General features: G+C 38.4%; 1 long non-coding RNA gene across 1 annotated transcript; it reads right to left on the reverse strand.

Moving 5' to 3' along the window:
• Window positions 1-10,912: 10,912 nt before the first annotated feature.
• On the reverse strand, window positions 10,913-13,315 carry LOC131480753 (uncharacterized). Its single transcript, XR_009245783.1, has 3 exons — window positions 13,080-13,315; window positions 12,012-12,214; window positions 10,913-11,043 (listed from the first exon to the last, which is right to left on the reverse strand). It is a non-coding gene; the product is annotated as an uncharacterized LOC131480753 (long non-coding RNA).
• Window positions 13,316-13,471: the final 156 nt, after the last annotated feature.

Consider the following 13,471-nt stretch of genomic DNA (forward strand, 5'->3'; position numbering starts at 1 on the left):
TTAGTAAAATATGTAAATAGTTTAAACTTGAGATTTTCTGTGATAATATGATTTTTATTTCTGAGAGTAAGCTAAAGTAGCTTCTATTTTCTCTAATAGAAACAAATACAATTTATAGGAAAATAGGCTTCTAAGCTGTATACTATTCTCTCTAGATGCAGGGAGAGTGTTCATGTGTACAGTTTTCTGTATTTGTACATAAAATGTCAAATAACATGAAAAATATGTCATTATAAATAAAAGTAGAATGTTTTTAACTGGATCATTGGAGAAGAAATAGAATAGCCAGGACTAAAGCTGCTGCCCATATGCACCATAGCACTGACCCCTACCTCTTAATATGAGACTATGTTAAATACATGTTTTCTTTTACCTTGTGTTACCTCAACATTTACCATATTCTCTAGAGGGACTCTTAAATGTATATAGGCCAACATTTTTCTTTTAACTATAATTCTTTATGTCTATCTAATCAACTAGTAGTTAAGCATTTTTTATTTGAATTCTTGCAGACTTACAATATATATAAAAGTGAATTCTAATTGCAAAAAAATAGGAAATATGGCTTTTGTTTGTTCATGTGATTGGATTTGGTCACATTATTAGTGTGAAATTGTAGGTGAGTAAGCGTGATGCAAATTACCAATACTAACCTTGTGTCTGGAGAAATAGTTATATTTGATGGATGGTTAGGGATAAAGTCTGTTGCATCTCACAATTGCTTCTGTGTAAGGTTGTCCTTATGAAGAAAGGAAATATTGAAAATTACTCCTCTTCATTTTACTCCCATATTTTATTATGTCACTTCTTGATTTAAGCCCCTATATTGGATTTTTACTGCTTTTAGTAAAACTTAAAATGTGTCCATCTGGAGTTTTGACTTACTGTTATTTTAATCATCTTGACAAAGTTTAGCTTCCCTAAAGGCATTTGACTTCTGCCCAAGCTATGCTTTCTTTGGAGAAAGTTTTTTTTATTCCTCATTCGTTATCAACTCACATTTCAGATGGATGTTTGAAGTTTATCTTTTAGAGTCCTTTCTGAAGTTTTAAGTGGATTAGATTTTACACTCATCACATCAGAGCAGTGCAACTATTTTCTTTTAATACTCAAATAAATAATAAACTTGATGTAGTTTGAGTAAATAACTGTGACTTTGTTAACAGCTGTTTCCTTAGTCATTAGGAGTCCTTAGACAAGGTCAACACTGAGTAAATATTTATCAAATGAGTATATTCATAAAGATATTATTCAAAAGTAAACCGAAGATTTTGTTTCCACATAATTTAGTAATTAATCTTGAGCTTTCATTTTGGAAAAGTAGAAGCTAACATCTAATTAATCTAGAAGGTCGCGTGAACATTAAAGGTGAAAGAGACATAAATTGCTGGGAATATTGGTTTGGTGTTGAGGGCCACTGCTTATTGGTTAAATAAAAATCTGATTAAAGGTTAGTATAAATTAAGAGTATTACATTGGTTTTGGTAGATTCTCCAACAGGAGACAAGAAGTCCCAGTAACAAGGGATAATAATTCATTAATTAGGCCTGGGACACAAATACAACTCATATATATATATATACATATATATATATATATATATATTTTTTTTTTTTTAAGATTTATTTACTTTATGTGGAAAGGAAGATTTACAGAGAGAGAGAAGGAGATACCCAGAAAAGATTTTTTTGTCTACTGGCGTACTACCCAAGTGTCCACAAAGGCCAGAGCCTCTGAGTCAATCCTAAGCCAGAATCCCCTTCTAGGTCTCCCACACAGTTGCTGAGTCCCTAGGCTTTAGGCCATCCTCTAATGCTTTTCAGGCATGAACAGGGAATTGAAATCATTGGGAATGGATCAGCCAGAATGTGAAACAGCACCCATATGTGATTCCAGCAAGTGTACAGCAAGGGTTTGCTTTGAGTCATACTGCTGGGTCCCCAGATAAAATTTCAGACTAGGATAAGAATGTAAAAAGCATCATTCAAAAATATGAATGAAATTTTGCTACTCTTTCTCTTGTGGCATTTGTCTTTCCTTTCTATCAAAAGTCAGATTTATAACCTTCTTGTTTCTTAAATTTTTAAAAAATATGAAGAGAACATATTTTTTGCATTTCATAGGTGAAGTTTCAAGAAGAAAATGACACTTCCCTTACTCCCCTACTTCCCCTCAATATTTCTCCTTCCCTCCCCTCCTCTGCAAAGACATAATTTTAATCCATCCTATATTCACAGGCATGATTTACCACTAATTGTAACATTTAAGAAGTAGGAACACCACAGTTCCACTGGAATACAGACACAGGCTAAAAACAATAATCATTCCAAATTGATAATTTCATTACTCTAAATTTTTTGTGTTCTATATTAGTTGTTTAATTTCTCATTTCATTTTTGTCATAATGTAGTTTAGTAAGTGTTGGTGGAATGTATTTTTGCATTGCCTAAGCACTTTTGAACCAAGCAAACAGGACAGAGTTCTGTGGATATTTTCTCTGCTAAATTGCTAAGTTTTGTAATTTCTACTAATAGATAAAATGGGAAGTTCCATTTTTTTCCCCTACAATGTTAAGAAAAGCTTCAACAGAACTATGAATATGAAGAATAGAGTATGCATTAAGCTACAATAATTGAAATGGAAAGATTCATTGTATTCAAATGGAGTGCTTCAAACATTACAACAGAGGTTGGCAGGACTTTTGTATAAATATGCAAAAGTACATAATTACAGTTCTTGGATTACAAGGATTTTGTAGTAACTTTTCACCCTTGAATTTTTAGCACATTGGTAATCTCCGATAATACAAGAAGCAACATCATGTCAGAGTCTCAATAAAATTTTATGCACATTAGCATGTGGTAGAAAGTTTGGGCTAACCCAAGAGAGTAACCCTCAGATTATGTCAATTTTTGTGACTGATCCATAACTTTATTACTGTTTACTTTGTTTCTAGGTTATATTCTTTTAATGTGGACACTTACTCTTCCTCTTCTAAAAGATTTATTTTATTTTTATCGGTAAGGCAGATCTGTAGAGAGAAAGATCTTCCATCCACTGGCACACTCCCCAATAGGCACAAAGGCTGTAACTAAGCCAATCTGAAGCCAAGAGCCAGGAGCATCTTTAATGTCTGTCACATGGGTACAAGGTTCCAATCTTTGGGCCATCTTACACTGCTTTCCCATATCTCAAGCAAGAAGCTGGAGGGAAATCAGGAAAACTGGGAAATGAACTGGTACCCACATGGGATCCTGGCACAAGAAGGCAAGGATTCAGCCACTGAGCCATTATGCTGGACCATGTTCTGCTCTTAAAATGTGGCCCTTTCTCTAAAAAGTGTAATAGGAAATGGAATGAAGATTCTGGTGTACTGTGCCATGGGGTAGGATGTGAGGAGGGTAGTTCTGTGTGAATGCTAAATCCGTTTTGAGGAATATTTTATCATAGACATAAATTGTAACTTTGCATAGCAGTGTTAAAACAGTGGGAAATTTGTGATTTTTAAAAATAATTGTGACCTAAGTGGCATTCTCCCCTTATATGCTATACACACACAGTATATTCTTGTTATCTCCAATCCCCACCTTTTAGCAAGACATCAGCTCTAACCTCTGTACTCCCTTTGAATATGGCTGCTTTTGATTGGATTTTTAACTTCTCACCTGCTGTGCTGTCTTGTGTATCAGGGAGTTATCATTCACTGAGAAACTCTAGTAGTTAATTCTATGACTTGAGTAATTATCATGTAAATATAAAGAAAATCAGAAAGTGCTGGTGGGGATGTGGAGAAAAAATGCCCAATTCCACTGTTCGTGGGAATGCAAGCCAGTGCAACCACTATAGAGGACTGTAGGGAGATTCCGCGGAGATTTCAAAGTATATACATGCAACACAGCCAGCCCAGTTCTGGGATGAACCCAAATAAAATGAAATCAACCCCCAAGGGAGTCATTTGTACCCCCATGATTATACAGGAACATTCATAATAGATAGGATATAGGCTCAACCCAGATCTTTATCAATGTTTTGATGAGGAACATGTGTTATGTATACACTAAGCCATACAACTGAACCATGAGTCCTGTCTTTTGCAACAAAATGGATGTTCCTGGGCACTCTCATGTTCAGAGAAATACCTAAGGATCAAGATGACAATGTCATGTGTTTTTCCCTCATCTATTGTAACTGATACTTACAGTGCAAATACAGATGAATGAGATGGAGATTCTGAGATTTGACTGTTGCTTTGACTTTCATGCATGTTTTTCAGGAACAGTGGAAGAAACCAGTTTGTGGATTTTTTGCTTTGAATTTGAATCCCTTCTAGGTCTGACTAACTAAATTTCCACAGTCTTTAGACATACTGGATTTTGACTTCTCTTTAGTCAGGATCATTAACTGTTAGGGAAATACAAATAAAAATTATAATGAGGTGTCATCTCAACCCAGTTAGAATGACTATTATCCATAAAGCAAAAAGTAAAAAATGAGGAGGGTATGGAATAAAAGATCCTACCTAATCTCTTTGTTGATAGAAATGAAAATTGGTTAAGGCCATGATGGGAAACAATATTGAGTTTTTCAGAAAACTAGAAACGAAACTTCCATATTAGCCAGCTATTCCACTCACAGGCAAGAATATATCAGAATATGAATGAGTTACATTGTCTCCTTCTTTGATAACTGTGTATAGCACTTTATTTACAACAAGATATGGAAGCAACCTAGATGTCCATCAGGTGATGACTGGATAAAGAAAATGTGTCTATAGATGATATAATATTACTCAGTCATAAAAAAATACATTTGCAATAATGCTGGGTATGGAAATCTTTATGCTTAGTGAAATAAACCATATTCCAAAATATAAATGTATATTTTCTTATATATGTATATATAAAGCATATTAAGCATATGTTAAACTGGCAGCTTTAAATTATTATCATTTATAACCCTTATATAATCCTCTTTAGCAGTGGTTTATTTGTTTTTTTAACTTTTTGAATTCTTTAGTGGTCCATTAAGCTTTTAACTTTAAGTAAATTAAAAATGTTATCATAAAAATAATAAAACTAAGAGGTGGAGGCATAGAGGGAGGAATTATTGTGTTCTTAGAATTATGTCCATGAATATTTGAAACTACTCATTTTTTATTAATTAAAAAGGAAATAAAAACATTAAAAATATACTGTTTCAATTGCATAATTCACTAGTTCTTTTTTGGGTGCACAGCAGACCAAAGTGACTATCTTTATTGAGTTTATATTTGGGACAGTGATTGAATATAGGAGACAGCAAAGAGAGCTGGCTTAAAGGGAAACATGAGATTGGATATAATTGTACAAATGCTAACTTGATAGTAGTACAATATTCAAGTAATAGTATCTCAAATAATGAGGAGTAAATATTTGGGAGTCATCATCTTCATGATAAATTATGTGATAAATTATGTTCTATAATCATATTTTGAATCATTGCACCTAGACACAAGATGTAGGTTAGATTTGGTGTAGCAATGAAATACCATCAACACCTATTGCAGTACTTACCTCAGTCTTCATGTAATTCTTCTGTTACCTGCGTATCACAAGTTTTGGAGTTGCACAAATATGCTTGATATTCTGGTTAGTTAATAGCTGGGTGGTGAAGTAATTTTTTTGCTTTTTTACATCTCTGTTACAGTTCTGTTTTTCTAGGCAAAAAGCATTAGCCTCAGTACCATTTTAATATTTAAACTAAATAAAAACATTTTTTAAAGATTTATTTATTTTATTGAAAAAACAAATATACAGAGAGGAGGGCAGACAATGAGAAAGATTTTCTGTACATTGATTCACTCTCCAAGTGACTGCCAAGGCTGGAGCTGCATTGATCCGAAGCCAGGAGCCTAGAGCCTCTTTTGGGTCTCACATGTGGGTGTAGTGTCCCAATGCCTTGGGCCATCCTCGACTGCTTTCCCAGGCCACAAGCAGGGAGCTGAATGGGAAGCAGGGCTGCCAGGGTTAGAACCGGTGCCCATATGGGATTCCACCACATTCAAGGAGAAAACTTTAGCTACTAGGTTACCGTGCTGGATCCAAATTAAAACATTTTATTGGTTGATAGAGGATCATCCATTAGGAATGTCCTTTTAGTTCATTGGATTGTTCACAAAGCTTTACTTATAGCTACTTAATATATGGGCTCATATAACATATACCTCCCTAAAGCATTTTCTCTCTGAGACATCTATTAAAGAGACATACATTTCATGAAGTCATGGCCTCTTGGGAAAAGATAATCAGATAAGAAGGGCAGTTTTCAGGAATCACTATGTTTTTATATTATTTTGGGAAATTAATAATGTAAGGCAAATTTAAGAATCACATTTTTAAAGTGACTTCATAATACAAAGAAATTGTAAGAGTTTAATGCATACCAATGTTCTAGAAAAGAAATTCCAGTCAATTAAAATCAGTTAAATAATTTTAGTGATATATACAGCAAACATCTTGATGGGCAAAAGAAGGTGTTTGGAATGAATAGCAACGTTATTCAGTAACTTAAAATTGGACACCTGACAAAACTAGCCTCCTTAGTGGGAAATTTGCAATAAAGCCAGGTGTTTCAAAATCGTATTTTGGTCAAAGATAACACGTGTGATGGTGCACATCATATAGCCTATCAGTGCAGCCGGTTGTACTATCTGGGTTTGCATAAATACATTCTGTATTTTTACCAATATTTATCATGCTATATACAGTCTAGAAACTATATTTTTATCTTCTTTAGAATTGTGATGGATTTTTAAAAAAAATCTCTGTAGTTGAGATGTGAATCATTGATTACACAACTTGTAAAGACAGAATTTTCACAGACATAAGGCATTTTGGTGAACACAATTTTTTTATTGAATAAAAATCTGGAGAGCTTCTGTTAGAAATAGCAGCAGCAAAATGTACATGCATTTTATCAACACTCTTTTTAACTTTGTTGTACAAAATATATGGAATGTGATATTGTATAGTTATAGGGAACCTAAAGGAAGAACACAATTGAAAGAATTATTAGAAACTAAATATTCTGAGAACACAGAGCAGGTATGTCTTGTTTTATCTATAACTATTACATATTTATTAATATCACAAGAATATATTTTATGCATTCCGAATGTACAGTTCAAGAAGTAATCACACTTCCCTTGATTCCCTATTTCCCCCACAATACCCACCTCTTGTCAACAGTATTAAGTCATAATTTTAGCTCATTCTATATTCATAAGTCTCAGTTGCCACAACTCATAATATATATTAATATATAGCTCTGCATTGTTTACCATAATGCATGTGTTTTAAAATTATCTGCTTGGGTGACTGCATTGTTACGTGAAATACCAGAGTATAGTACACACTGAGCTGCAATTCCGCTCCTAGTTAGTCAATCTTGATGGAGAAATTTACATGTTAAATTTCATTTCAATCTCAGGGAAAGGGTAGTAAGACCAAAAACCATCAAAAATTATACTATAGATCCCTAAATTGACAGCCCTTGAATTACATTGATTTTGAAAAATTTTATTAGGTTAGATAAAGAACAATTATTTTTTTAAAGATTTATTTATTTATATTACAAAGTCAGAAATACAGAGAGGAGGAGAGACAGAGAGGAAGATCTTCCATCCGATGATTCACTCCCCAAGTGAGCCACAAAGGCTGGTGCTGCGCTGATCGGAAGCCAGGAACCAGGAACCTCCTCCAGGTCTCCCATGCAGGTGCAGGGTTCCAAAGCTTTGGGCCTTCCCAGGCCACAAGCAGGGAACTGGATGGGAAGTGGAGTTGCTGGGATTAGAACCAGCGCTCATATAGGATCCTGGGCATTCAAGGTGAGGACTTTAGCTACTAGGCCATGTGACCGGGCCCTCTAAAAGTAAACTCTTAATCAGGAATTACAAAATGTCCCGCTGGAAACTTAAAGCAAAACCTGGATTCTCTGAGGCCCAGCAGGTGAAGCTGCCGCCTGTGACATCTGAACCCCATATGGGGTGAAGTCTCAGCTGCTCTTCTTTCAGTACAGCTGGCTGCTAGTGGGCCGGGCAAAAGTAGTAGATGCTGGTCTAAGTGCTTGGGCCACTTCCACCAACGTTGGAGACCCAGATGAAGCCCCTGGCTCCTGCATGACTCAGTCCTGGCCACTTGCTGAATCAACTTCAGATTGAAGATCTTTCCCTCTAATACAGACTTTACATATATATAAACTTTAAACGAAGAATGTGTTTGAAAATAAAGCTAGTGTGTCAAGTTCAAGCCATGTTGAAATCACTGGGGACCAGGTATGTTAAATTATTTGACAGAAACAAAGGAAAATACCTAAACCATTTCAGATACTGAATATCTACATATCACTTAGATCTAGCTCTTTGGACAAGAACCCCATGGTTTGCCTTCTGGATTCTCTGTAGCCAAGAGAATGGCAACCTCTGAGTTAGGCAGTCGTTACTGAAGCATGTTGGGGGAGGGCAAAGGTTCTTTCTATGATTTTAGGTAGTGTTGGGATGGCAAAGCATTTAGCCAATGTAGGTGTGGCCAAGTAGAGGTAAGGGAAAAATGCCAGTGATATAGCCCAGTGGAGCAACATATAAATGTTAAGTCCAAATTGGCTATACCATAGTTATGTGAAAAGTATACACACATCTAATTTAATATTTGTGAGAAGTGGAATATGCTGTGTAGCTGGTTTGTGATGTAGGATGGTTCAGTTAGGTCTTTTTTACTCTATGATGGTGGGACGCATTTACATTCAGCAGAAACCAGAGTTTCGGTTCTGAGTTTGCCTCTTTCCTGGGCTCTGTCTATATGTTATGACATGACCTGGCGATGCTGAGCAGAGGCTGTGAGTCCCCAGAGTCCAGTGGCTGTGTGGTTTCCAGGAAGAAGAGCCAACATTCTAGAGTGTGCTCTGTTCCTCAGTTAGGATGGTGAGTATAGGAGCTTTATTAGATTGACTTAATAAAGTAAATGTTTTCGGGACAGGCGTGGTAGCCAGCGGCTAAGGTCCTTGCTGGTATGCTCTGGGAACTAAAATGGGCGCTAGTTCTAATTCTAGCAGCCCCGCTTCCCATCCAGTCTTCGAAGCAGTTTTGGTGAGGCCTGTTGCTGTATCCATGGCTAAAATTCTTGCTTGTTACCACCGGGATCCCACATGTATATTGCCTTGTTTCCAGCTGCTCCACTTCCTTCCTGCTATAGTAGAGCATGGCCCAAAAGCCTTGGGAAAATGTGCCCACCTGAGAGACCTGGAAGAAGCTCCTGGTTCATGGACTCAAGTCGGCTTATCTGCAGCCCTTGCGGCAACTTGGCTAGTGACACAAGCTCTTTGGGAGGTGAGCAGCACAGATAGCAGGCATTGATGAACTTATTACCAGTTGGACTACTACGAAATGAAGCCATACTTCAAAAAATACAATGGAAGACAAGATTCAAGTTAAAAGTTTATTGCTTTGGTAAAATCATCACACTTAATAATTTTCATTTGTAATCTGAACTCAATCAGTATGCCCCACCATTCCCAAATAATCTTCTAAATGTCGTTATACTGTACTGGTATATTATATATACAACACACATTCTATCTTCTAAATGTCAGTCCGGTATTTATGGGGGTCCCAGGCTTGCAGCCACAATGTTTTCTCAGCGAAGAGTACTGTTTTGTAGTATTGATATCTGTGTCAGTTCTCTTCCCATAACATTTTTACTTCAGAAAACTACCACACGTGTAATTTTCTTCTGATACTGCATATCCACGTTTTACATGTGGTTTTCTTCAGATACTGCACAGTCGCCTTTTCTGGAAATCGACATGTTGTGGTAGACAATCAAGGCTAATCTTGGAACAGTTTCGTTTCTTGCTTAGCAATGTCAAGGTTGTTACTGGCAGTTTGAAGAGCTGCTTCCCTCTGCATTCATCTCAAACACAACATCTTCCACTCTGCCTCTCAGCACAGGAATGGATGAATGTAAGTTCTAGTCTCAGGGTTGCTGTAGCAACAATGTGTCCAGTAGTCACATCTTCTACAACTGTAACAAATAGTCCCCAGATTTCTTCATATGCTCAAAAGATGTCATAACCTGTTCAGGACTGATGTTTCCAGTCTCCATCAGCTGGCCCAATACCTTAAAAACGAAACAAAACAAAATGAAACAAAGCAAAACTCCTGCATTGAAGTGAGCGGTACAAAGAGGCCTCAAAGGAAGCCTTATTCAGGATGTGTGGGGGAGATGGCTGGAGAAACTGTAGCTGTATTCTGACTCCGGTTTACTTCTCTGAGCAGGTAAGGATCTAACATGGACATCTTATCAGGTGTCACTGTTGCAGTTAGATGAAGGAGGCCTGGTGGTAGGTGCTCCTCTCCAGGCACAGCAGACCCTGGGCTGCCCAAGCACAAGGTAGAGGATCCGGATCTGGCTTCGAGCCGCCCCCCCCCCCTCCTTCACCTGTGCTCATGCCAAGGCCATGGCAGGAACTCTGGTCTAAATGTGGGCAGTGCCAATGCTCCCACACTGCTCTGGCCTCCTGGCACAGCTCTGTGCGTATTCAGTGCAGACCCAGGTGCCAGTTCAGCCTGCGGGGGCTCTGGGAATAATACACGAATACTTGCGTGGACTTTTTAGACTCATCCTATGAAAGAATCAAAAATGAAAATGTGCACCAATAAGAATACACACCTTGAATTCACTTCACACAGACTTTTTGCAGTCCCTTCCGGGAAGCCTGCTTTTTAGCTTCCCAGCACTGCCGAAACTCTCCTGGCTCCTCAGCAGTGGCTCCTCTGCTTTTCGTGATGGAGAGTCTCTGGGCAGGAATGCTGGAAGCCCCAAGTGCCCAGGAGCGACACCTGGGCTGATGATGAGCAGGCTATGCATGGTCTTACAAGCTCCTCGGAATGGTTCCACTGCTGCTCGGATTGGTAACGCATTGAAGCACTTTCTAAACTTTGTAGCTCCTCCATAATTTTGAATCACTTTAAAGTGCTCATGCTCCAATCCGTAAAGTCTTCCTTAAGGGCTGCAGATGTATAAAAGGCACATGATCAAAATGACAGTAACCAACTCCTTCAGTTTTATGTGTGGAAATTTCTGTGGGCTTCTCTCCCCCCCCCGCCAACACTTTCTATTGGTTGTTCACCAAGTACAAACCAAATGGTCATAAGGACACAGTGCACAAAATAGCCATTTTGCAACTGCACCAAGTAATCCAATATAAACATTGTTTTTTTTTTTAAAAGAAATCTTTTACTTATCTACCTGTGGTAGATGTGTGTATGTGTGTTACACTTGCCCAGGAACCTGGTCAACTGGAGTCATCCAGAAGAGCCATTCAGGAATCTTCTGAAGGCAAATCTTTGGGAATGCCCTTGAAATAACAGGCAGGCACCCACCATGCCAGGAGAAGCCAGAGAAGGAATGGAGCAGGAAATAGATCCTGCACTTCAAAGATCATGAAGTTCTTTCTGAATTGAACTAGATCTGTAAATGTTTAAACTGGTAACTGAGACGCTCCCTAGCATGGTCCTGTTAGCAGTAACTGGCATTTGTCTTCAGATCAATGACTCCATTCAGGTTAGGTCCTTCCAGCTACCCAATGATTCCAGTTCTGTTTGGGATCCTTCACAACTGAACCATATCAAACTCAGCACTGTTTCTCAACCCAGGTGTCACAGTAGTGTAGTGTAAACAGTGTTGCTACTTAGGGGACAAGTGCCATGATCTTTACAGAAACATTGAAGCGTCTAGGTTTATTGCACCTGAAGTGAGGTTTAATTGATAGAACACAAAAGATGAGATGCCTGGCGTTCCTTGTGCATTTAGGTCTAACGCAGCTTGGTCTTCAGCTGACCAGCAGGTGCAGCCAGCTCAGGCAGCCTAGCAAAGAGTGCTGCATGTAGCCTGACTCTTCACCAGACGCTGACTTTCTTTGCTATCATGCCTGTGAAGCTACACACTCAGGAAGCCAGTGAAAGCGTGGACACTTACTCTGTGGCATTAGGTGTTCAGGTAAAGATGTATGATGCAGTTATTTCAAGCATATTTATGGCTGAGTGTTCTTAGGTCCAATGAGGAGACAATCCAGTGAGAGCAGAAAAATCCTTCTGTAGAGGGATATTTGGTTTTGAGACTCTGCAGTTGAACAACATCAGGAGAGGATATATGCCCATCCACGCAGGATGTGATAGTTCCTGATGGAAGAAGAGAACACTGATTTCACAAGACTGACAAACCTGAGGTAGAAGAGCAGGCTTGTGGTAACACTGTTCCATGTGAATCTCCCCCTGTGTTTGTGTGAGTCTAAAACTGTTGGGAAATCACGATGACATAAACTTCTACTCTGCGTTCCTCCCTCTACCAGCTGAGCTATCGAAGGGTGCACAGCATGATATAAACTTGAGACATCTTGATGGTCGTCAGCTAGGTGGAGGTTTCTGACCTATAGGGCACTGGGACATGTATGTGTGTTGCAATATTTCGTGAACATTTCTGTTTTTTGTTGTGTAGAGATTTTTAGTGGAGAGTCTTAGGTGGCAATGATGAGCAGGAGGTAGAGTACAAAACACTTTGTAAGGTATTGGGCCAGTAAAGAATTTCCCCTTAAAAGTCAGCAGTGCTTCAGTTAATAGATGCTGAGGCAAATACAGATAAAAGCTCAGAATAACTATGCAAAATCATGCACTCTCCTTGATGCGCTTTACTGATGCAACCAGACTCTCCCTGTCCTAACCTAATTCCCAGAGAAGCGCAGATTATTCTGGGGAAAAGAGTCAAAAATGCATGTAGAAGTTGAAGAAACGTAAGACCCAAGAAGTAACATGTTCATGCTAGCTTGTATCCCTATTGCTGGCCCCTTCGTTTCTGAGCAAGATGCAGTCCGGAAGCATTAGGTGGCTGAGCCAGACAGGCATAGAGATGCTGGGAGAGCAAGTCCCTGCTTCTTATACCTTAAAGGGATGTCTCACCCCCAACTAAGGTGTGTGAACATAAGTCCTGAACCCGCACTTGCCGTAAGCTGAGAGACTGGAATCCTTGTTGGTTCTTGGGGTGACTTACGTGGCTACTTGGTTGCTGCTTTCTATGCGCTAGGCCAGTATTGCCCGTTGCACCTGTGCCGACTGGTCGTGCTGAGGATGTGGAGTCCATTGCTGATCTTCTTCTCCATTGTGGTACCCACTCACTGCTCAGTGGAGCAGTGCTCACGCCAACTCATCACTTAGGATAAGTATAAGGTCAACGTCCATAAACAATGCTTATTATGTAAATATTGCTCAGAGATAAAACATTTTTAAATATTCCGACAAGAGAGGTATCCAAAATATTAATAATGAGAAAAGATACCATAGTGTAAAATAGGTGTTAAGAATAATATTATGCTGTAAAGGATTTTTTAAATATTCCAGCAATACGGGTATCAAAAATATGAATAATGAGAAAATACACCATAG

Source organism: Ochotona princeps, chromosome 7, assembly GCF_030435755.1.
Source record: "Ochotona princeps isolate mOchPri1 chromosome 7, mOchPri1.hap1, whole genome shotgun sequence".
Taxonomy (NCBI): Eukaryota; Metazoa; Chordata; class Mammalia; order Lagomorpha; family Ochotonidae; genus Ochotona; species Ochotona princeps.